The 25204-nt window shown below is 41.7% G+C and overlaps 1 protein-coding gene across 11 annotated transcripts in view; it reads left to right on the plus strand.

The window, feature by feature from the left end:
- The window catches only part of APBB2 (amyloid beta precursor protein binding family B member 2), a 420468-nt gene that overhangs the window by 148976 nt on the left and 246288 nt on the right, over positions 1-25204 (plus strand). For 8 of the 11 annotated variants that reach the window (XM_060188179.1, XM_060188181.1, XM_060188171.1 and 5 more), the window contains one exon: positions 4738-4866. The exons of the other annotated variants lie outside the window; for them this stretch is intronic. The gene's annotated coding sequence lies outside the window, so the exon portion shown is untranslated. The remainder of the gene's footprint in view (positions 1-4737; positions 4867-25204) is intronic. 11 annotated transcript variants of the gene reach the window in all.

Raw genomic sequence — 25204 nt, forward strand, 5'->3', positions numbered from 1 at the left:
TTCATAGAGATTCACTTCTGCAATGAGAAAAGCTAAGTACAGCTGAATGCAGTTTGCAGCTTGCCTTTGAGTCAATTAGGGTGAGAAAGGAAGAAATAGAAAGCCTATTTCTGTTCACACTGTTTAACTGGCCTCTTTACCTTGCAGTTGTGAGGACTCTTCACTCGTGTGTTGGTTTCTTGATTCATTCCATATTGTTGGCTTAATGCTATAAATCCTATGCTTCAGGGATACAAAGATGAATGACCTAGCCAGTAGGTATTTGATGGCTTTGGAGCTTCCTCAGTCCTGGCTGGCTTCAGTGCATATGGTTATCTAGAATTCACAAATTGTGTCATAATTCCAAGGATGTCTGGAGAGGCTCATGTTAATCAAGTAGTCGAACTGAGGGTAACCTTAGAGTTTCCCAGATCACAAAGGTTTTCTGGAGAGAATAAAAGGAGAAGGAGGAGGGGGAAGAGGAGAACTACTTTTCAAGGTGTCTCCCATTACCTGAGATTATTTTCTAGTGAGCCTTGCTGCTCTTGGCTTTACTGGACTACTTTCTAAGAACTAGGTCATTCCACCCACTTCTGGATTTGTCAAAACTCTGGATGGAAGAGGGAATGAAAACGAAGGTGGGATTATATCACCGCTGTCTAAGAGGCACTGTGCTAGGAAGTCTCAGGGATAGATGTCACAGCCAACTCCATACTCCCCTCTTGCTTTTATTTTGAGATGTCTGATTCTTCTTTGTTTTCTTAAGATTACTCATGTTAGGAAGGGTCTTTGAATTGTAGTTAGAAGCTTTGAAAGATGTGATAGTGGTTTCGTTTGATGAAACTGTACATAAACTTGGGAAAAGTTGGCACCTAAGACCGAAGATTGTCTCAAGACTGTTGTGAATCTTTTAGTTATTAGCCTTTGGTAAACTATTAAATTATACTTAGATAATAAATACTTGCCTCATAGACATGCCTCTTTCCACCTGGCATGTACTGGTATATATGTGTATGCGCCTTAAACAAGAATGGGCTGCTTTAATTAGGTGGCCAAACAGCCTGAAGCCTACAATTTTATAATTTTGCAGCACAGAGGCTTGCTAACTAAATTATCTATGACAATGACGTCATTTTGCCTATTGCCTCCAGCTCTTCAATGCTGTTGCTGACAATTCTACTATGATCAAATTTGTCTTAGTTTCCACTGAGAAGGTTGTGGGCTCACCTTCCGTTTCAAGATCAGCCCCATCATTGCAACTGATGACCCTTTTCCTGATCACCTTTGGGGCCTTACTTTGTTCTTACCTTTCCCCCCTTATGTTCTCAACCTTTCCTTCTACTGACTTCTTCAGCTCATGGCAAGGACTTGTCATTTCAACAGCATCGTTCTCCTTCTTCTTCTCTTGCACTGGCTCTATTATTACTACCTCCACCTCACCCTGGGACCTTCCTCAGTCTCGAGGGTCAGTGACTGAATGAAATCTAAAGGTGTATTCTTCATTTCTTCTGTGTGCATCCACAGTGCTCCTCTCACTCTTTCTTGGCTTTTTTCATAACATTGTTTTCCCTCACTTGTCCTGTCATTGCTCATGTTCTTTAGGGTTATGCTTTTTGTGCCAATTGTAAATCCTCATTCTGTCCATGTTCTTTCAGTGATAGCATACACACACAGAATTTTTTTTTTTTTTGCCTCCAGGGTTATCACTGGAGCACAGTGCTTCACTATGAGTCCACTGCTCCTGGAAGCCACTCCTCTCCCCCATTTTATTGGATAGGACAGAGAGAAGTTGAGAGAGGAGAGGGAGATAGAAAGGGAGCCGAGCAGTGGCGCAGCGGCTAAGCACACATGGTACATAAGGACAGGTGTAAGAATCCTGGTTCGAGCCCCTGGCTCCCCACCTGCTGGGGGGTCACTTCAAAGGCAGTGAAGCAGGTCTGCAGGTGTCTGTCTTTCTCTCCCCCCTCTGTGTCTTTCCCTTCTCTCTCCATTTCTCTCTGTCCTATCCAACAAGGACAGCAATAACAACGATAACAACAACAACGACGATAAACAACAAGGGTAACAAAAGGGGGCAACAAAAGGGAAAAAAAGAGGAGAGAGAAAGGCACCTGCAGACCTGCTTTGCCACTTATGAAGCTTCCCTGCTGCAAGTGGGGAGTGGGGGCTTGAACACAGATCCTTGCTTGAGTCCTTGCGCTTAGTCCCATGTGCACTTAACTTGGTACACCACTGCCCATGAATAAAATTTCTACTACTTTATATGTAATGACCACTTACATGCCTTTACCTTTTGTTGATGTTTCTTCCGCAGCGTCCACATTTATGGATGTCTGAATCTTCTATACCTCAGTCTTTAATACCCCCAAACTAGCCCTTGCCTTCAATATTCAACCTGTTTCTTTTCAGTCATATAGTTATCACTCCCCCACCCACAATCTTCAGCCATCAAGTTCTGCTTTTAGTATCTGGCTCTTTCTCAAATGGCAATTCCTCTGTCCTGTCCCTCCTGTTTCCATTGCCCTAATCCCGGTCCTTCTTCTCTTCCCTGATAAACTGGCCTACCTGTTCTCTCACACTCTGCTCTGGCACTGGCCTTACTCAAACCCATTCAGAAAGACTAGTGATTCTGAGATCCAAATCTGATGCACCAGTGACTGTGTGCAACGAAGATAGGGTCAGGGTTCTTGAATATGTACTCAAGGCTCCAGACTTCCTTCCTGCCTCACCCTATACAGTCCAGTTTTTTTTTATCCTCTGACTTGCCAACTATTCCAACTTGACTGGCTCCTGCAAAGCCTTGACGGGCATCCTTTTTTCTTGGAAGTTCTTTTTTTTTTTTTGCCTCCAGGGTTATCGCTGGGGCTCAGTGCCTACCCTATGAATCCACTGCTCCTGAAGGCCATTTTTCCCATTTTGTTGCCCTTGTTGTTGTTACTTTTATTGTTGTTATTGATACAATTGCTGTTGGATAGGACAAAGAGAAATGGAGAGAGGAAGGGAAAACAGAGAGGGGGGGAGAAAGATAGACACTTGCAGACCTGCTTCACTGCTTGTGAAGTGACTCCCCTGCAGGTGGGGAGCTGGGGGCTCGAACCAGGATCCTTACACCCGTCCTTGTGCTTCGTGCCATGTGCGCTTAAGCCACTGCACTACCTACCACCCAACCCCCTTTGAAGTCTTTTTCAACCTCTCCATTTTGGCAGCAGTCTGGGTACCTGTGCTTGGCATGAATCCTATCGTCATAGTCTCTCCACTGCCCTAGAGGATATGTGTGTGTGTGTGTGTGTGTGTGTGTGTGTGTGTGTGTGTGTGTGTGTGAGAGTGTGTGTGTGTGTGTGTATGAGTGTTTTCTGAGCCTAAGCTCCACTAGACTTCATTTTCCTTTAGGACAGATAAGGACAGTGTCTTCCTTATTCATTTTTGCAGTTCAAGTGGCTAGCATAGTACTGACCTACAGTAAGTGCAATGCATGTTTCTTCATAGTGAAATTTAATAATGACCCCTAAATAAACTTTGGTCTGTACTCCCAAAGAAGTGAAATGTTAGTAGAAGATGACCAGAGGGGCTTTGAACTCCAGTTCCACTGGGACCTGGTTATCACAGTTGTGATTAGAAATCTTTGTTTTTGCCCCATCACTGTTTCTCTTATCTGAGAGGGAAGAGGAAAAAAGGAAGGACACCTGGAAATAGTTCTAAGTATAGGTATTTTAGAAAGGAAGTGAAGGCAGACCCGTAGAAGTGGGAAAAAAATTTTTTTTTCTTCAAACGGTATTTTTGACCTCGGGAGAACTATGGCAGTTTCCTTTGGAGAGGGATGGGGACACAGCACTCTGGTGGTGGGAGTGATGTGGAATTATACTCCTATTATCTCATAATTTTGTAAATCACTAATAAAGTTAACAGTGACAGCAAATCATTTGATGTCTTCAAAAATGGGCAAAAGTAATCTGTATAGCAATCCAGAAGGTGGTGTAGTGAGTAAAGTGTTAAATCCTAAAATATAAGGTCTATCCCTGATATCACATGTCAGAGTGATACTCTGTTGTTCTCTCTCTCTTTCTCTCCCTCTGAATAAATAATTCTTATTTTTTTAAAGTATCTGCATGGAATAGTTGCTTGTAGGAGGGGACTTGAAGGTGCTTCTAGGATGCTGATAGTTATTTTAAGTTGTGATCTGGCATGCTCAGGTTAGGAAACCTCATTGAGCTGTTTGCTTGTGCTGTGTGTACTTGTCTATATTTCTGTTATACTTCATTGAAGTTTTTAAAAAATCAGTATGTCTTATCTACCAAATACAGAAAATTTTCTTTTTTACTTTTTCAAGGCTGTTAGAGTATGTCCAGGTTATTAGTTCAGATGTCAACAGCATAGGGCCAGCCTCGTGCTATTCCTTGCTGTTAAGAAAGGGTGAGTTGAAAAAGCACCAGGGGAATCTGAGTGGAATTGTTGTTCTTCTTAGAGGGTCCCCTGCCTTGTAGGTGGACTTGCAGTGGCCCGAGGCTCCATCACACTTACTACAGGGGCCACATGCTAACCAGCACCCTGAGTGGTGCAAGCTCTGTGCTACCTGCAGAGAGAGAGAGAGAGAGAGAGAGAGAGAGAGAGAGAGGCTGCATCTGAATGTGGCCATGAATTATTCATAACAATGGTTATCTGGAAATTTGTGGTCATCATTAGCATTTTAATGGGGCAAAATACAGTCTTTATCCTAAATATCTGTTTTGTTTCTGTTTTCTTTCTTCCCTCCCACCACAGCTAATCATCTTGGTCTTTCCTGAGTGACTGGAAAACTGCTGAGGCCGCTGCTGACATGCTGACTGGTCACGATGGGCAGACAGTACCCTGAGGCTCCCTGCCATTCAGGCAACTCATGTAGGTATAGGAGTGGTCTCTTTCTCCCTTTTTCCTTTAATTTTCACTGTAGACTCCTCCAGGGAAATTAAATGAATGAACGAAGGGTTCTAAGACTGAAATGAGAGTGTTTTGACATGCAGGAGAAAGGGTCACGTTACGGTAATTAATATGATCAAATGACAGCCCTGTTACCTAAACTGGGATTTTAATAATCCTGTGGCACTGTAAGACCAAAAGTGTAGACCAGCACCCCCCCCCTTTAACTATTGCAACATATCTGTTCACTTATAGGCATTTGTAATGTTTTCACATGATGAAACATTTGGAATGATAGCTGTGCCACAGATTCAAAACCTTTCTCATTTGTTTTAATTCCTTTGAGCTTAAAAAACAATTCATGGAGGCAGAAATGAGATCTTGAGTGTGTCACTGCTGAATGTACTGAGTTCCTAGCTCTGCTGTGTCTCCTTTCTTCTGTCCTCTTCGCTCCCTCCCTTCCTCCTTATCTTCTTTCCTCTCCCCTCTTCTCCCCTCCTCTCCTTCCCTCCCTCCTTTCTTGTTGTCACTTGAGGTTAACACTGTTTTCAGTGAGATAGATGGAGAGACAGATACACAGGCACCATAGCAGCAAAGCTTCCTCCAGTGCAATAGAGACCAGCTTTGAATCTGCATGTTCTGTAGGTGGTAAAACAGACACACTATCCAGCTGGGCTATCTTGATAGCCCCCGATCTGTTATTTCTTAACATTCTTCAAAGTAGGGACCTTGCAATTTCCTTACTGATGACTTCCGGTTTGTTACCACACTTGTGATTTTCCAATAACAGCTGGGGAATGGTTGCAATTGCATTCTTATTTGCCTTTATCCCTGGTTAACTTTGCAGGTAAAAACTGATTACGCTTCACCTTTTGTATTATCTCTAAAAGAGATATTTTCAAACTTCTTTTTACTCTTATCTGTTAGCCTTGAGTCTGCTCTCTAGATGTTTATTTGTTTTTACTGCTTCCTTTTGGACCTCTGGAATTTTAAGTTCAAATCTGGGGTGTGTTTTGGCTTCAAATCAATGCTGTGTTGGAGAACTCCCTAAAGTGCCTTTTCATACTTTTATCTACTTTATTCATATTAACCTTTAAAATCCCATTTACTTGGACAGTTAAGTTTTTCTTCATAGAAAAAATTAGAAATATCCTCAAGATTTCGCCTACATAGTTGCTTCAAAAATAAACCGGATCTTAAAAGCAGCAGCATCAGAGAGCTGACCAGAGGGACATTCAGAGTCCCCACCAGCACTAAAGCCTTCATGGTAAGATAAACAACATTTACACATATACTTAGGTGTCTTACCAAGGGCATTACTATACTAGTCTGCAGTGAGCAATTTTCTTAGTAAATACCATCAAGTCAGTATAGTCATTATTTGAACACTGGAAGAGACCAATGGGCCACATCTAGTTCCATATCTGCTTTTGTTGGAATTAGCCATGGTTTTTACGTTTTCAAGCAGATACATTTTTCAATGCTTATATAAATACTTATATAAGCTCTATCTTATCTCTTGGTCCCCAGAGCCTACAAAATCAATGATCAGAAGGATATTGGAAAGTATGTACTATCATTGAACCATATGAAACTATTTCTTTTTTTATTTATTCTATTTATTTATTCCCTTTTATTGCCCTTGTTGTTTTATTGCTGTGGTTATTGTTGTTATTGATATTGTTGTTGTTGGATAGGGTAGACAGAAATGGAGAGAGGGATAAACAGAGAGGGGGAGAGAAAGACAGACACCTGCAGACCTGCTTCACCGCCTGTGAAGGGACTCCTCTGCAGGTGGGGAGCGGGGACTCAAACCGGGATCCTTATACTGGTCCTTGCGCTTTGCACCGCCTGTGCTTAACCCACTGCACTACTGCCTGACTCCCATGAAACTATTTCTAAATGTAATGCCAGGAACAAATTCGAGACCGTGCACTTGAGTGATACTTCTGAGCTGTCTCTCTGGATCAATTTTCACTCTATATTTGAGGGTTTCAGGAGCAGGAGAGACAGCAAATCACCACTCCACTGTCCATGGATTTCCACACATGCTGCTCATAGTGTTGTCACATGGTGACAGAGATCAGACGCAGGGCCTCACATATGGAAGAGGTGTATTTTGTCTGCTGAGCTACTTCCTGGCTCCCCAGATGGCTACATTTTGACCTACACAAAGGCAGGCTACATTTTGACCTACACAAAGGCAAAATTTGAAATGATTCAGTCTATTGTACTTCAAGAAAATTCATCTTACAAAATGGTTACAGTTCTAGAGTTTGGAGTCCTGGAATGGAGGAAGGAAATTTGCTTTGAAAATTCACATGAGGAAAAAAGGGCAGGAACAGGTATTCTCATATCTTACATGATATATTTTAAAATAGATTTTAAAATAATAAAAATTTTAAAAGATAGGGATGGTCATTACTTACTGCTCAGAGGATCAGCCTATCAAGAGGACTTAACAATTATTAACATCTATGCACCCAATGAGAAGTCATCTAAATACATCAAACATCTACTGAAAGAGCTACAGCAATATATTAACAGCAACACAATAATAGTAGGGGACTTCAACACCTTACTCTTTCAGCTTGACAGATCATCCAGGCAGAAAATCAATAAGGAAACGAGGGAGCTAAATGAGGAGATAGATAAACTAGAACTATTGGACATTTTCAGAGTCATTCACCCCAAGAAACTGGAATACACATTCTACTCAAGCCACTGGATCATTCTCAAAGATAGACCATATGTTAGTCCACAGAGACAGCATCAGCAAATTCAAGAGCATTGAAATCATCCCAAGCATTTTCTCAGACCACAGTGGAATTAAACTAACACTTAACAATCAACAAAAGATTAGTAATACTCCCAAAATGTGGAAGCTTAGCAGTACACTACTTAACAACTACTGGGTCAAAGAGGAAATCAAGGAAGAAATCAAAATTTTTCGAGACTTCAATGAAAATGAAGACACAAGCTTATCAAAATATTTGGGACACAACTAAGGCAGTACTGAGAGGGAAGTTCATAGCCATACAAGCACACATTAGGAAACAAGAAAAAGCACAAATAAACAGCCTGATTGCACATCTTAAAGACCTAGAAGAAGAAGAACAAAGGAACCCTAAAGCAACCAGAAGGACAGAAATCACTAAAGTTAGGGCAGAAATCAATAACATTGAAAATAAGAAAACCATTCAAAAGTTCAACTGAAGTAAATGTTGGTTCTTTGAAAGTGAACAAAATCGACAAACCTTTAGCCAGACTCACAAAACAAAAAAGGGAGAAAACTCAAATAAATTGGATCATAAATGAAAGAGGAGACACTAGACACTAGACACTAGAATACTCCCTACCAGCTTCCATGAAGCCAACATCACTCTGATACCAAAAGCAGACAGGGACACAACCAAAAAAGAAAACTATAGACCAATATCTCTGATGTACATAGATGTGAAAATATTGAACAAAATTCTAACCAACCGGATACAGCAGTATATTAAAAAGATTGTTCATCATGACCTAGTGGAGTTTATCCCAGGGATGCAAGGTTGGTTTAATATACGTAATTCAATCAACGTGATCCACCACTTCAACAAAAGCAAGACCAAAAACTCACATGGTCATATCAATAGATGCAGAGAAAGCCTTTGACAAAATACAACATCCCTTTATGATCAAAACACTACAAAAAATGGGAATAGATGGGAAATTCCTCAAGATAGTGGAGTCTATATATAGCAAACCTACAGACAACATCATACTCAATGGTGAAAAACTGGAAGCATTTCCCGTCAGATCAGGTACTAGACAGGGCTGCCCACTATCACCATTACTACTCAACATAGTTTTCGAAATTGTCATAGCAGTCAGGCAAGAGCAAGAAGGTAAAGGGATACAAATTGGAAGAGAAGAAGTCAAACTCTCCTTATTTGCAGATGACATTATAGTATACACTGAAAAACCTAAGGAATCCAGCAAGAAGCTTTTGGAAATCATCAGGCAATACAGTAACGTGTCAGGCTACAAAATTAACATACATTCAGTGGCATTCCTCTATGCAAACACTAAGTTAGAAGAAGATGAAACCCAGAAATGAATTCCTTTTACTATAACAACAAAAACAATAAAATATCTAGGAATAAACCTAACCAAAGAAGTGAAAGACTTGTATACTGAAAATTATGAGTCACTACTCAAGGAAATTGAAAAAGACACAAAGAAGTGGAAAGATAGTCCATGTTCGTGGGTTGGAAGAATTAACATAATTTCTGCTTATGGGATCATCTTACCCATGCTGTTTACTCAACACAGTGTCATAAACATCTTTCTAGGAGACTGCACCTTGACTTTCATGCACCTTAAAAGCATCCAAGACCTGTGATGCTGTGGAGGGAGTTAATAAAGGCAGGGGAGGCTGGTTCACCTTGAGAGGAGGAGGAACCTTGATTTCAGCTAAGATGGTGTTGGTCAGGACTCATTAAACTGATCACACCACCTATTAATTGGTTTCAGTTCTCAGTTTGAAAAGCACTGGCTACCAGACCACACAATTCTGAAGGGGGTTCTTGGGTGAACTTGGAAATTTTAGACTGGGGGACATTTTGAACTCAGCTAAGATTTGAAGAATCTGAGTTAGAAACCAGAGCAAAAGAGCTGTGCTCAAGATCATTAATAACTTAAGTGGCTCTAACTGCCCAGATTGGCCAGGATATGATGAGGCATCTCAAGAGCTTCCCAGGCTGGTTTTAATTGGTTTTCCTGGGGTGGAGGATGTTGGCAGGCTTGTCCAGATGCAGGTGATCATAACAGAGGAGCCCCTGGGGAGGCGGATGGTTTCCGTAATAAGATTCTATGAATGAAGAGTGGCTGTGGTAGTACCATGAGATCAAAGGCATCGAGATTTTTTTAAAAAAAAAAAAAACAGGATGAAATTTTTCTTCTGGCCAAGAAAATAAATGCATTTATTTTAGAAAATGTGCAAATACTGAAAAATCACAAAGAGGGGAAAGCCCTATTTTTAACATTTCCCATGTGTCTTTTTAGTCCTTGGAAGCCTGCAACTATCTGAACCTTTGAGTGAGCTTTCTTGAGTTAGTTTGTTTGTTGTTGCTTAATTCATCATGGAAATCTCTGGTCTTAAATACCCTATCTGGTGATTTGTAGTGGTCTTAAATTCTACTGTTTAAGACCTACTCAGGGAGTCGGGCTGTAGCGCAGCGGGTTAAGTGCAGGTGGCGCAAGGCACAAGGACCGGCATAAGGATCCCGGTTCGAACCCCGGCTCCCCACCTGCAGGGGAGTCGCTTCACAGGTGGTGAAGCAGGTCTGCAGGTGTCTATCTTTCTCTCCTCCTCCCTGTCTTCCCCTCCTCTCTCCATTTCTCTGTCCTATCCAACAACGACGACAACAACAATAATAACTACAACAATAAAACAACAAGGGCAACAAAAGGGAATAAATAAATTAAATAAAATATTAAAAAAAAAGACCTACTTAAACTCTTCATGGGCTTAGTTAGCATCATGAGCAGCCACCATTGCTGAACACATAGGGTATTTCCAATCTTCTGCTGCCCTTCTAGGTTAATCATAATAACTTTTTTTCTCCTTCTAAAAAAACTGTCAAGAGATGAGATTTCTAAATTAGAGGACTGCTTGCATATTTTAAAGATATTGCTCACACATCCAAATGCTGTCTGGAGAATTGTTGTCTGTTTCCATCCCATCATCCTTGTGTAAGGAATTTCTAGTTCTTCTCATGATTGAAACAGAGAGAAAAAAAATTTTAAAAATCATTAAAAAATATGATAGGTGATATGTATGCTGTCTTCATTGTTGTCACTCGCTTATCCTGTTTCCAAATACTGAGGATTAACATTTTAAAAATCTGTTCAGTGGTCCCAAATCAGTGGCCCTCACATTGTAAGCAGGGAGGTAGCTTAGTGGCAAAGTGCAAGATTTCCATGTGTGAGGTCCTAGGATCAATCCACAGCACCATATATGTAAGAGCAGTGCTTTGGTCTTGGCTGATTTCCCCTCTGCCCCATAGGAAAAAGATTTTTAAAAAAAATCTGCCACATTATATATGTGTGATGCAATTGTAGAACAAATCAATTTGACCTGTGTTACAATATGACTTCTTTTTACTGTATGCAGTTTGCATTGGTTTTGAGTTTGATTCTTTAACAAGGTAAGGTGCCAGGTTTTGCATATGGCAATAGCTTAGGGAATATAAATCAGATATGAGACAGAGTCTCTCTCAGATTTGCCACTGTGGGGTTAAGAGCTGGCAGCCTGTGACTGGGAGAGGTCCCTGGACTGACTGGAAGATGGGAGAGTCTGGCTCCAGCTCTGGCTGTCAGTTGTAGGCTGAGCATGTGGACAAGGAACCATCTGAGTCTCCCTTCTTACGTCTGTAAACTGAGGGGTTGGATTGGGTAATATTTAGGTACCCTCAAGGTTAGAAATTCTATTCTATTTGCTTTTAAAAAATATTTACTTTCTTTTTAATGAAAGACATACAGTAAGATAGATACACAGAAAGTGAGACTAGAGCACTACTCAGCTCTGACTTCTGCTATTGCTGGAGATTGAACCTGGGACCTCAGAACTATTATTTTGCTCTCTCTTCAGCCTTGTATTTGCTTTTTAAAGAGGATGGTAAGTGAGGCTTGACTCTAGGGAAAAGCAAGCCGAAAGGAGAATAAATATATTCAGAGATCTCAGAAAGGTATTGGATAGTAGGGCTTAAGTTGGATTTTAACTGCAGAAAACATCTGCAAATAGACTAAGACAAAGAATATGTTAGCTTCATAGTCTGAGGTTCAGTCGCCCACACCACAATTAACTAGAGCTGAGCAGTGCTCTTGTTTAAAAAAAATAAAATAACAATAAAAAAAGTAGGAAAGCTTGCAGTGGAGGGGAGGGGAAACAGAACTCTGGTGGTGGGAATTGTGTGGAATTGTACCCCTCCATTCCTATTGTCATGTCGATCATTATTAAATAAATAAATTAAAAGATAATATGTAAACAGGAGTGATTACAGGCAAATAAGTAGTGGTAGTTCTGTTTACTAGACAATAGCAATGACAAAAATAAAAATGCTTTTTACTTGGTAATAATTGGGTTTATCTATTAATAACCAGGTTGTTATTATTATTGAGTTGTCAGAAAAATCATGATGTATTTTTGCATAGAAAAACAAAAAAAATGGCATGAGTAGGTAGCATAATGGTTTTGCAAAGAGTCTCTCATGCCAGAGGCTCCAGAGTCCCAAGTTCAATCCCCTACACCGCCATAAGCCAGAGCTGAGCTGTGCTCTGGTAAAAAAAAAACAAACATATATATATATATATCAGAAAAATACTTGGAGACTTTTCTGACAACCCAATAGGTAATTCAGACAGGTATGCTAGCATTCTTTTTCTGGAGTTATTGTTTAAAAGCTTCTAATAGGAAATGTTCTGAATGACCATTATGAATATAATGGAGGACAGGGACACGCACATAGTAAGTGAACAACAAATGAGAGAACAAGTAAAAACTTGAAAGCTATATTGATTGGGGATGGGTGGGAGTTGCCTACACTTTAAACGTTTTTCCAAATACTATTTTCTACCACCCAGGGTTCTCTAGTTTTAGTTGGGTTCAGGTTAGCTTCTTCCTGAACATGGTAGTGTGTTTGCACCCAGTTGATTTACCAATGGGATTCACCATTCCTCTCACTCAGGCCTGTTTTCCTCTGTAACTGAGTAGTTCTAATGTTCTGCTATATATTATCATCAGTTACCTTTGTTTTTGTTTTTGTTTTTTTTAAATTTTTTATTTAAGAAAGGATTAATGAACAAAAACATAAGGTAGGAGGGGTACAACTCCACACAATTCCCACCACCCAATCTCCATAATCCACCCCCTCCCATGGTAGCTTTCCCATTCTCTAGCCCTCTGGGAGCATGGACCCAGGGTCGTTGAGGGTTGCAGAAGGTAGAAGGTCTGGCTTCTGTAATTGCTTCCCCGCTGAACATGGGCGTTGACTGGTCGGTCCATACTCCCAGTCTGCCTCTCTCTTTCCCTAGTAAGGTGTGTCTCTGGGGAAGCTGAGCTCCAGGACATATTGGTGGGGTCTTCAATCCAGGGAAGCCTGGTCAGCATCCTGGTGGCATCTGGAACCTGGTGATTGAAGAGAGTTAACATATGAAGCCAAACAATTTGTTGAGCAATCATGGATCCCAAGCTTGGAATAGTGGAGAGGAAGTGTTAGGGAGGTACTCACTGCAAACTCTAGTGTACTTCTGCTTTCAGGTATATATTTTGCAGTAGTTTATGGATACGTGTGAACATAAGCTCTCTCTCACAGAAACTGGTGTATATCTAGATTATGGGACTTTGTTAGAAAGTGAACTACCTGAGATGAAATTAGAGTGTACTATAAAAGGAAAGGTCTCACGCGAGTAATGAAGCTGAAGGGTTGTCATTCCACACGTGAAGTCTCTGGATACAGTCTGAGGTGAAGCATGTTGAGGTGGCAATCGTTGCTTTGGTTAGGTTGTGATCGGCGGATGCAATATTATTTGGTTTGGATTGGGAGATGCATACGGGAAAGTGGGCCCTATCCAAGGGTTCCAGGACTGGGGGAAGTAGGGGCTCTATAGTGAAGATGTGAGGTTCCTGCTGTCTTAGGGTTCAAAAAGACAATCAATAGTTAATATTATCATCACATTATTTGTTAATTGGGTTAACTTTGAAAAGTCCCTTTGCTATGGTTTGCTGTACAGTACCCAGTATCTTGTATATAGCTGTGCTATTGGATGCTTCTAATCTACTTGGTCTAGGCTTTTGAGAGAGTCCGCATATCAAATACACAGCCTATATATTAAAAAGATTCAGTTTGTCTTTTGAGAAACTTTGAGACATACAATTGATTTCCCCCTCTCATATTAATTAACTACTGATTTATATGTCTACATTTTGCTAGGAGTGTACATAAACACCATTCCCACCACCAAAGGACTGTGACCCATCCCTCCCGCCCACTCCCACCCCCCACTGGCCCAGGAAGCTACATGTCTACCCCTCACCACTGGGTTTTTACTTTGGTGCCCTATACCTTTGTTTTTGTCAGAACTGAATTACAAAATTCTTCTGTTCCCTTACTTGCCTCCTGTATTTATTTCCTGTTGTTGCTATAACAAATTACAGCAAACCCAGGAACTTGAAAAAAAGAAAAAAAAAAAAAAAAGGAAAGAAAAACTCCACAGATTTATTCTTTTGCCATTTTGTAGTCCAGAAATCTAAAAAAAAAAGAGTCTTAACTGGGTTAAGATCAAGGTGTCAGCAGAGTCTGCCTCTTGAAGACTCATGGGAGGATCTGCAGCCTTGATTGACTAATTGATTTTTTTCTTCAGCTTTCCTGTCTCTGGGATCTTTCTCCATCGTTGGCATGGCTCATTCTGTTCTCACTTTGTTTTCTGCTTGCTATTAGACTTACACACGTGTGTGCATACATGCACACACCCTTAGAAATACATGTAGGTATTGCATTTACCTAGAGAACTCTTACCTTTCTCTCAAGAGACAAACAACCCATGTGAAAATTGCAGTGTCAGCTACCTAGACAAAGAGGCAAGGTAAATCATTCAGTGGAGAATATAAAGGTCCCAAATTCCAAGACATTGTTTTTTCTGACAAATCTGCAACTACTTTTGGAATAAGCCCTGTGTATTAGCTGGTCTATTAGTCTCCACCGAAACTGTCTTCCAATTTATGAATTTGCTCTGTGGCTGTTTTGCTGCTTCTGCTATTGTAGGATTTTCCCCCTATGTGAGATATAGTTGCTCTCTTCCAGTATAAAATCTAGTGGTGCTTAGTTTGTTCACAAAGCTGCGTAATTTCAGAGCATTTTCTTTTATCCTACCGATTCTTCTTCTAGCGTTTGCCCTTCTTCCGTAGCCAGTCAACAGCGTCAGGTTGAGCCTGATGTAAAGTTTCGAGACCTTCTTTGAATCTGGAGAGGTGGCAGTCGTTGACTATGTGGGTCATAGTCTGTCTGTAGCCGCAGGGGCAGTTCGGGTCGTCTCTGGCTCCCCAGCGATGGAACATAGCAGCACACCGGCCATGGCCTGTTCGATAGCGATTGAGGAGGGCCCAATCATAACGTGCTAGGTCAAAGCCGGGTTGACGCTTGCAGGGGTCTGTGATGAGGGGTTTGTTCTTTACCTCAGCTGACTGCCAGCTCTGTTTCCAATAGACTGGAACAGAGAAGTTCAGTGTAGGCGTAGGGGACCAGATTGGGTGACGAGACGTCAAGCATTGGACAGGGTGGGCGAAGATATCCGCGTATATTGGCAGGTCCGGTCGAGCGTAGACGTGGGAAATGAACTTAGATGATGCCGCATCCCGACGAATATCTGGCGGGGCGATGTTGCTAAGAACTGGCAGACATGGAACCGGGGTGGAACGGATGGTTCCAGAAATTATCCTCATGGAGGAATATAATTTGGAATCGACCAAGTGGACATGGGGGCTACGGAACCATACTGGGGCACAGTATTCTGCAGTGGAATAGCATAATGCCAGAGAGGATGATCGCAGTGTGGAAGCGCTCACGCCCCATGAGGAGCTGGCCAGTCTTGCAATGATGTTACTCCTCGCGCCCACCTTTGCTGCAGTTTTTATGAGATGTTCGTGAAATGACAGAGTGTGATAATGTACGTAGATTCAATTTCTCCACATCCTTGCCCAGCTCTTGTCAGTCTTTTTGATTAAAGCTACCCAGTGGTTGTGAAATGGTCTTGTTGTGGGTTTGAATTACATTTCCTTGATGACAAAGTATCTTCTCCAATCCTTTATTTTAAAATAGGGTTATGTACCCTTTTTCACTGTAGGATTTTTAAAAATTGCATTATTACTATTATTTACTGTTGCTGTTGTCATTGCGTGGGCTTCCACTGACTTTTTCAGATAGAAAAACACACCCTGGCGTTGGTGTAATGCACCAAAGTAAAAGACTGCCGGTGAGGGTGGGGTGCCTTTAGGAGCTAGAATATAATGGAAGAGAAGGACCTGGGGGAGGATTAGATTGTGATGTGGAAAACTGAGAAATGTTATACATGTACCAACTACTATACTTTACTGTCAATTGTAAGTCATTAATCCCCCAATAAAGGAGAGCGAGGGGGGAGTCGGGCTGTAGCGCAGCGGGTTAAGCGCAGGTGGCGCAAAGCACAAGGACCGGCATAAGAATCCTGGTTCGAGCCCCTGGCTCCTCACCTGTCGGGGAGTCACTTCACAAGTGGTGAAGCAGGTCTGCAGGAGTCTCTCTTTCTTTCTCCCTCTTTGTCTTCCCTTCCTCTCTCTCCATTTCTCTCTGTCCTATCTAACAATGATGACATCACTAAGAACAACAATAAAAAACAACAAGGGCAACAAAAGAGAAAATAAGTAAATATTTAAAAAAGGGAGGGGGGAGAGAACACAGCACTGGAGTTTATTCCAGTGGTAGGGGTCAGGCTTGAATTTGAACTTGGATCATATATATGGCAAAGCCAGTACACCATCCAAGTAATATAGTCTAAATAAATTCTAGACCCATATCAGATTTATAAAATGCTTCTTCATCCTGTATATCTTATTTTCACTTTCTTGATAGTGTACATCTGAGGAATAAACATGCTAAAATTTGCTGAAGTACAATTTTATCAATTTTTTCTTTTGTAGCTTGTACTATCGATGTCATATGTAAAACAATTATTGTCAAAGGTTTTGAAGATCTGTTCCTATTTTTTTTCCCAAGAATTGTGTAGTTTTCCCATTTACTCTAGGTATTTAATTAGAGTTAAAGAGAAAAAGAGAGACACCTGCAGACCTCCTGCACCGCCTGTGAAGCAACTCCCCTGCAGGTGGGGAGCCGGGGGCTCTAACCAAAATCCTTATGTGGGTCCTTGCACCACGTGTGCTTAACCTGCTGCCTACTGCCCAGCTCCCAGAGTTAATTTTTATATATGATCTGAAGTAGTACTCCAACTTCATTTCCTTGTATGTTCAAATCTATTTGGCCGAGTATTGTTTGTTGAAAACTGTTCTTTTCCTTTTTAGGGTATTCAAATTTTTGCAAAGAAATTAGGTGGCTTTTGATGGGAATTGTGCTTAATTTTCAGATGATTTTGGAGAACATTGCCATTTTAATTACACTATATTTTCCAAAATTATGAAAATGTTTTCTCATTTTTCTGTTTTCTTTAATTTCTTTCAATGATATTTTGTAGTGTTCAGTTTACCAGTTTTGTGCTTCTGTTAAATTAATTCTTAAACATATTTATGTTACTAAAAATAAATCTCTTTTTAATTTAATTCCTGATTGTTCATTGGAAATAGAATTGCTTTGGGTTTGTGTCTATCAATCAAATTGGCTGATATAGGTGTCTTATTTCTTTTTTTTCTTCCTACACTTCTGAAAAACTGAGTCAGTTTTTTTTTATATTCTTTTTTTATATTTATTTTCCCTTTTGTTGCCCTTGTTGTTTTTTATTGTTGTTGTAGTTACTATTGTTGTTGTTGTCGTTCGATAGGACAGAGAGAAATGGAGAGAGGAGGAGAAGACAGAGGGGGAGAGAAAGATAGCCACCTGCAGACCTGCTTCACCGCCTGTGAAGTGACTCCCCTGCAGGTGAGGAGCCAGGGCTCGAACCAGGATCTTTGAGACCATCCCTGCGTTTTGCACCAAGTGCTCTTAACCCGGCTGCGCTGCTGCCTGACTCCCTTGATTCAGTTATTTCAAGTTAACTTGTTACCCTTTCATGCAGTTCTTTTGTTTGTTTGTTTGTTTGTTAGTTATTTTAAAAGGCCTGGATGGTGGGGCATCTAGTCAAGCATACAGGTTACCTTGTGCAAGGACCCACCTGAAGGGATAAGCTTGACAAAGGGAAGCTTCACAAGTGGTGAAGCAGTGCTACAGACCTCTCTATCTAGCATCTGTCTGTCTGTCTATCTATCTCTGTCTCCTCTGTCCCTCTCTATTTCTTTCTGTCTCTATCCAACTATATATATGTCTTTCAGTTTGTTCTACTTTTTTGGTTCTTGGTGCAGATTTTGCCACTTGCATGGATTATCTGGTCTGATGCTGTTTCTGATGGAAGTGACCAGTGGTGGTTGCTCTCTCCCTCTCTGTCATCTCCTCCCCTCTCAATTTCTCTGTGTCTCTACCCACAATCAATTAGTTAATAAATTCAAAAAATATATGTAAAAAAAAAACAACATTGCCACACAGTCTGATTACAGAAGTTTAAGACCCACTGAACCACCAGACTGAAGTGCTTCATTTGCACAGAACTTTCAACATAAGTAAGTGCTAAGTAAATATTAATGCAGGGGTTGGATGGCTTGAAAAGCCTTCTGTTGAGATGCTATAACTTGAGTAAGCACACTCTTACAGGTCTTACAGTGTAGGGCAGTGTAGTCTCCTGGAGAGTCGGGGTGGAGCACCTCACTGTACTCCTGAGTGTGTCCACCAGTTATAGAGTCATTGAGGAATCTGTACCTGGTCTGTGAACCCAAACAAAGAAATTGGTTATCTCAGGCTTGCCCATTGCCAATATTTTTAGATAGTCATATATAGAGAGTGTATTTTCATATCAACTAAATAGATTTATCTTGCCACAGACACTAATAAAGAAAGGCCACTTCATTTTTTTAATATATGTATAAAGGAAACATTGACAAAACCATAGGATAAGAGGGGTACAACTCCACACAGTTCCCACCACCAGATATTTAGACATATGCTTATTTATGCAAACCTGAAATTGTTCTCAGGGAAAGTGAACTCTGATGACCTGAATAAAGGCCACTAAAATCCCTGCAAAATGAAATTTTAGAATTCTGATAGGAATGGCTTGGCATATTTCAGAGTCATGAGACGGTCAGTTTCATTAGATAATCCCTAGCACTGCAAAAACGGTATCATCTGTTTTCCATCTACACCATGCCTCGGCCTCGCGTGAGCTTAATGTGCAGCTTGACACATTCTCTTGATACGAGAATCCGGCATGAAGCCCAGCCAGTCTATCTTGGCGTTACTCTTGATCGCACTCTGTCATTTCACAAACATCTCATAAAAACTGCAGCAAAGGTGGGCGTGAGGAATCACATCATTGCAAGACTGGCCAGCTCCTCATGGGGCACGAGCGCTTCCACACTACGATCATCCTCTCTGGCATTATGCTATTCCACTGCAGAATACTGTGCCCCAGTATGGTTCCGTAGCCCCCATGTCCACTTGGTCGATTCCAAATTATATTCCTCCATGAGGATAATTTCTGGAACCATCCGTTCCACCCCGGTTCCATGGCTGCCAGTTCTTAGCAACATCGCCCCGCCAGATATTCGTCGGGATGCGGCATCATCTAAGTTCATTTCCCACGTCTACGCTCGACCGGACCTGCCAATATACGCGGATATCTTCACCCACCCTGTCCAACACTTGACGTCTCGTCACCCAATCTGGTCTCCAACGCCTACACTGACCTTCTCTGTTCCAGTCTCTTGGAAACAGAGTTGGCAGTCAGCTGAGGTAAAGAACAAACCCCTCATCACAGACCCCTGCAAGCGTCAACCCGGCTTTGACCTAGCACGTTATGATTGGGCCCTCCTCAATCGCTATCGAACAGGCCATGGCTGGTGTGCCGCTATGTTCCATCGCTGGGGAGCCAGAGACGACCCGAACTGCCCCTGCGGCTACAGACAGACTATGACCCACATAGTCAATGACTGCCACCTCTCCAGATTCAAAGGAGGTCTCGAAACTTTACATCAGGCTCAACCTGACGCTGTTGACTGGCTACGGAAGAAGGGCAAACGCTAGAAGAATTAGATAAGTCAGCTGTTGTTAATATCAGTACCTTCTAGACCTTTCCTTTTTACACTTTCTGTTCTGGGACCTTGTATATGTACAATTCCAACACTATCAGGATGATGTTTTCTTTTATTTTCCTTTCTTTCTTTTGACTTTGCTTTTGTCTTGTTATTTCAAATAGAGAGGGAGAGGGAGACTACAGATTACTCCACTAACTCTGGACCTTCCTCCGGTTTCACGTGGCTTCCACATGGTGCGAGGGCTCAAACCTCAGACTTCCAGCACAGAAACTCTTTTTTCTTAATGGCTGAGCCATTTCTTGATCCCATGCCCCCCACCTTTTTTTTTGGGGGGGGGTGCCTAGGAGATAGCACAGTGGTTTGTGTAATAGACTTTCATGCCTGAGGCTTGGAGGGCCCAGCACCCTGATACCAAAAGCAGACAGGGAGAAAACTACAGACCAATATCTCTAATGAACATAGACGCTAAAATACTAAAAAATAAAATTAAAAAAAATCCTAGCCAACTGGATACAGCAGCACATATTACCAGAAATAAAAGGAATCTCCAAATGGATCAAAGATCTGATGTTAAACCAGAAACTATCAAATACTTAGAGGAAAATTTTGGTGAAACTCTTTTCTATCTAAGTTTTATATGGCAGCTTTAATGATACAGACCCAATTGCAAGGAAGACTAAAACAAAAATAAACCAATAGGACTACATCAAGTTGAAAAGCTTCTACAAAGCAAAAGAAACCATCTCTCAAAGAGACACAGAATTGGAGAAGATTTCTACATGCCATACATCAGACAAGAGACTAATAACCAAAATATATAAAGAGCTCACCAAACTTAGCAACAACAACAACAACAAAAAAATGACTCCAAAAATGGGGAGAGGATATGAATAGAATATACACCACAAAAGAGATACAAAGGTCCAACAGACATATGACAAAATGCTCCAAGTCACTGATTATCAGAGAAATGCAAATAAAGACTACAATGGGATACCACTTCACCCTTGTAAAATGCCATAATCAGGAATAACAGCACCAACAAATGCTGGAGAAGGTTTGAGGACAAAGAAACCCTTATTCACTGCTGGTGGGAGTGTAAATTGGTCCACCCCCTGTGGAGAGCAGTCTAGAGAACCCTCACAAGGCTAGAAATGGACCTACCTATGACCCAGTAATTCCTCTCCTATGGATATAGCCTAAGGAGTCAAACTCATTCATTCTAAAAGATATGTGTACACCAATGTTCATAGCAACACAGGTGTCCAACAACAGATGAGTGGCTGAGAAAATTATGGCATATATACACGATGGAACAGTACTCAGTTGTTAAGAATAGTGAATTCATCTTCTTCAACCATCTTGGATGGACTGAAGGAATTATAAGTCAGAAAGATAAGTCAGAAAGAGACAGATGAGTATGGGATGATCCCATTCATAAACAGAACTTGAGAAAGAAGAACAGAAAGGGAGACACAAAGCAGAAATTGTACTGGGTTTGTAGTATTGCACAAAAGTAAGAGACTCTGGGTGAGGTGTGGGGGGAGATTTTAAGCTCATTTACAAGGGAGTGGGCATAGGGACACAGATCTATGGTGGTGGGAATGGTATTAATCTATACTCATATTACCTATTAAAAATTAAAAATCAGTTTTAACTTAAAAACAACGAAATGGCTATAAGTAGGCCATTTTTTACCCTTTTTCTCTGTGTAGAAGTTGATACTACATAAGATATGAAAGATACAGAAGCATGAGTCATTGAAATCTTTATAAAGAATGCTTTGTTACAGGTAGTATATCTTTTTAGTCAATCTCGTTTTATTTTCTGGGAAATGCTTGAGTCATGGGATTTTATTTGTTTTCTCCTTCCAGTTCTTTCTTAGGAGTGCCTTATTATGGAGAAAATTGATTCCCTCTATCAGGGTAGAAGGAAATCCCTAAAGAGTTTAAGTTACAGATTACATATTTGGAACCATACCCATAACTCAAGCATGCAAACCTGCTACCATCTTATCATGTAGCAGCGATAACAGATGAACAAGATTTCCTTTTGTTTCCAAATGTCAGGAGATAGGAGATAGAAGGCTTTGGTTTTGGACATCACTGCTCTTCCTGCTGAGAGTCCAGTGTCAGCAAGGCTCTAATGAGGAGCCTCCCTTTTTTGTTTGAGAAACAAGGTGGCAAGATAATCAAAAGGATCATCAAAGCCAATCATTAGATTAACTGACACTGCTGTGCTTAATGCTGCACTGGCACCCCTGGAGGGTTGGGAAGGGTGAGACACCTTACTCCCCAAAACTTCCTGGATCCGGAGGTCTGGCGGCGCAGCGGGTTAAGTGCACATGGAGCAAAGCATAAGGACTGGCATAACGATCCTGGTTTGATTCCCCCCTGGTTCTTCACCTGTGGGGGCAGGTGGGTCGCTTCATGGGTGTGAAGCAGGTCTGCAGGTGTCTTATCTTTCTCTCTCCCTCTGTCTTCCCCTCCTCTCCCAATTTCTCTTTGTCCTATCCAACAGCTATAACAAGGGCAACAACAACAACAAAAAAAATGGAATAAAATGACCTCCAGGAGCAGTGGACTCACGGTGCAGTCACCAAGCCCCAGTGATAACCCTGGAGGCCAAAAAAAAAAAAACCTTCTTGGATCTATCTGACCAAAGGGAGCAATATTATAATGTATAACCACAATATATGGTTTAGCAGCTTAGAGGAGTAAAGACCAATAAAGATAGGTTCAAATTCTCCTTGAAGTGCAAGGAGAAAATAGCAGCTTTTGAGAGTCTTCCCATGTGTAGCAGAAGTTGTGACTCAGCTCACATATGCAGTGCAGCAGTAGCACTGCAGGTCCCCTGGGTCCGATATTAAAGCAAAGGGGATGAAATATCGGGAGGGACCTAATAAACTAGGCACACATGCGAACAATCTAGGGGAGTGTGGGTCTTGATGAAGACAAAGAGCATGTTCTCTTTAAGAAACAATTTGCATATGTGTGAGTCACCAATGCTTACAATTGCCAGACACTGCTAAGCACTCCATGCTTATTCCTTTAATGTTTTCAACAACTCACTGTGAACTGGGTCCTACTTCTGTCACTTACTTATGGGTGGAGATCCTGAGGGGATTGTTATTTGTATAAGGGAGGACTGGGAGACAGCATAATAGTAATGGAAAAAACTTTCATGCCTGAGCCTCTGAGATCCCAGGCTAGATATCCAGCACCACCTTAAGCCAGAGCTGAATAGTGCTCTGATATCTCTCTCTCTCTCTCTCTCTCGCTATTGTTCTCTTTGTATTTAGCTTAATAAATAAATAAATAAAAATTTAAAAAGTAAAGTAAACTGGTTAAGTCTACACAGTGTATCATAGTTGGGATTTGAAACCAGGTTGTCTGACTCTGGGATCTCTGTTCCTAACCACTGAGCTGCCCACTTTAGCAGATGGGAGAGGAGTAGGAAGGGGCTATAGAGAAGACAAATTGTTGGAACGAGAGGAAGTCCCAAGGTTAGGATCTCACGGACCAATGTTTACTTGGGGTCCTTTCCCAAGAGTTAGTGATGAAGAGGGGATCTAGAGGTCAGTGGCAGCAAGCCCATCCTGAACCAAGGTGGCAAAGCTAAGAATGTAGACCCCTTCCTGTCTCTGTGTCTACCAGAGACAGAGTAGTGAATAATATGGGGGAGGGTGCTGCTCCCATGAAACCTCCCTTCACTTTCGTGATGGAGACACACAATGGGAAAACCCACCCGGCTTAGAATGGAGGATTGCAGCCCATGGCATGGAGGAACCAGCTGTATGAGGGAGAGCTGCAGGGCAGGGCCCATCTGACGTACAGTGACAGAGGGATGATCTCTCTGAAGAAGTGCTATGAGATCTATGACTGGAAGCATGGGAAAAGCCCAGTCATGTGTGAAGAACTGAGGTGAGCTCATTTCAGGCACAGGAGTAGAGACAGTTGAAGGAATGAAAAGGAGGTGAGGGTGACCCCAGGTCATGGGCATGGTGGAGTTGGTGGGAGATGAAGGTGGCAGAGGAGGTGAGCCAGATCTGACTGGAGCGCCTTGTTTGTCCACAAGATGGAATAGGAAGATGGCACCAGTTTTGGCTCCTTGCCTGGGAACAGCAAGAAGTGCTGAATGTTGAGTAGTTGTTAGGTAAGCTGCATGCTTTCACGTGAGGCTCAGGGTGCTAAATGGATGCACCTGTTTGCTCAGGCAGGGAAAGGGAGGTGGGTGAGAACAGATAGGAAACAGAGTGGAGAAAGGATGTTTAAGTGCCATAGGGTGCCTTAAGAACCCGCATCACAGCTAGCCTGGCCTTCCCATCTGGGAATTAGGCGCCTCATCTCCTTAGCATTTGAGCTGACATCAGTATTCTCTTCCTCAGCAAGGAGACAACACACTCACCTTTCAGCTATTCGCCTGTTAGTTGTTTGTGTATAAGAGGAAAGCTAAGCGCAAGGACTGGCGTAAGTCCCGGCTCCCCACCTGCAGGGGAGTCGCTTCACAGGCGGTGAAGCAGGTCTGCAGGTGTCTGTCTTTCTCTCCCCTCTCTGTCCTATCCAACAACAACATCAATAAAAACAACAATAACTACAACAAGGGTGACAAAAGGGAATAAATAAATATTTTTTAAAAGAAGAGGAAAACAGCAAAAGCTACCTAAAGTTCAGCAATTTTTGTTATTTAAGTGCTGGAATTTGTAAAATATTACTTAACATGTAGCAGCAGATGGTGGTACTTGTGCTTTGTCATCAGGGTCATTGCTGAGGCTTAGTACCTGCATGGCAACTTTATGGCTCTTTTTCCTTCTTTCTTTTATTTGTTAAGACAGAGATAAAGGGGGCAGGGAGAGAGAGAGAAAGGGGGTGGGGTCTGGTGGAGGAGAGACTTGTAGCACTGCTCTAGCACTTATGAAGATCCACCTCTGCAGATAGAACCTGGTGACCTGAACCTGGGCCCTTGTGCATGGTAATATGTGCACTCTACTGGGCGTGCCACTGCCCAGTCCCATAAAAGATACTTCTGATATGATTGTCTTCTCCATTTATTGAGTGACTTTGTTATTCTCCAAACAGAGATTCAAAATAGACACACAGATGTTTATTTAGTACCATTTTCCTGTTCTGTTTCAGTGGACAGAACCTGGATTTAACTCAGGGTGAGTTGTCCATCAGCTGACTGGTAGATCATGATGGTCTAAGCCAATATACCTGTCCTGACCCTTGGCCTCCCAGCATCCCATGTAGTTCTGGCCAGTGAGACTTGAGAATAAGTTCACTGCCATGGGGTGGGGGCAGTTTCTGCCAAAGTATTTATGATAAAACCCAACACAGGAGCCTGTCTGGGCATTTCCTTGCTTTCCTATACTTACTGCCTTGAATGCTGCTAAGACATCTGAATGCACAGCAGCCCTCAGGTCACCATGGGGCTAAGGAAAGAAAAAGATCTAGGGGATGC

This window comes from Erinaceus europaeus, chromosome 3, assembly GCF_950295315.1.
Source record: "Erinaceus europaeus chromosome 3, mEriEur2.1, whole genome shotgun sequence".
NCBI lineage: Eukaryota > Metazoa > Chordata > Mammalia > Eulipotyphla > Erinaceidae > Erinaceus > Erinaceus europaeus.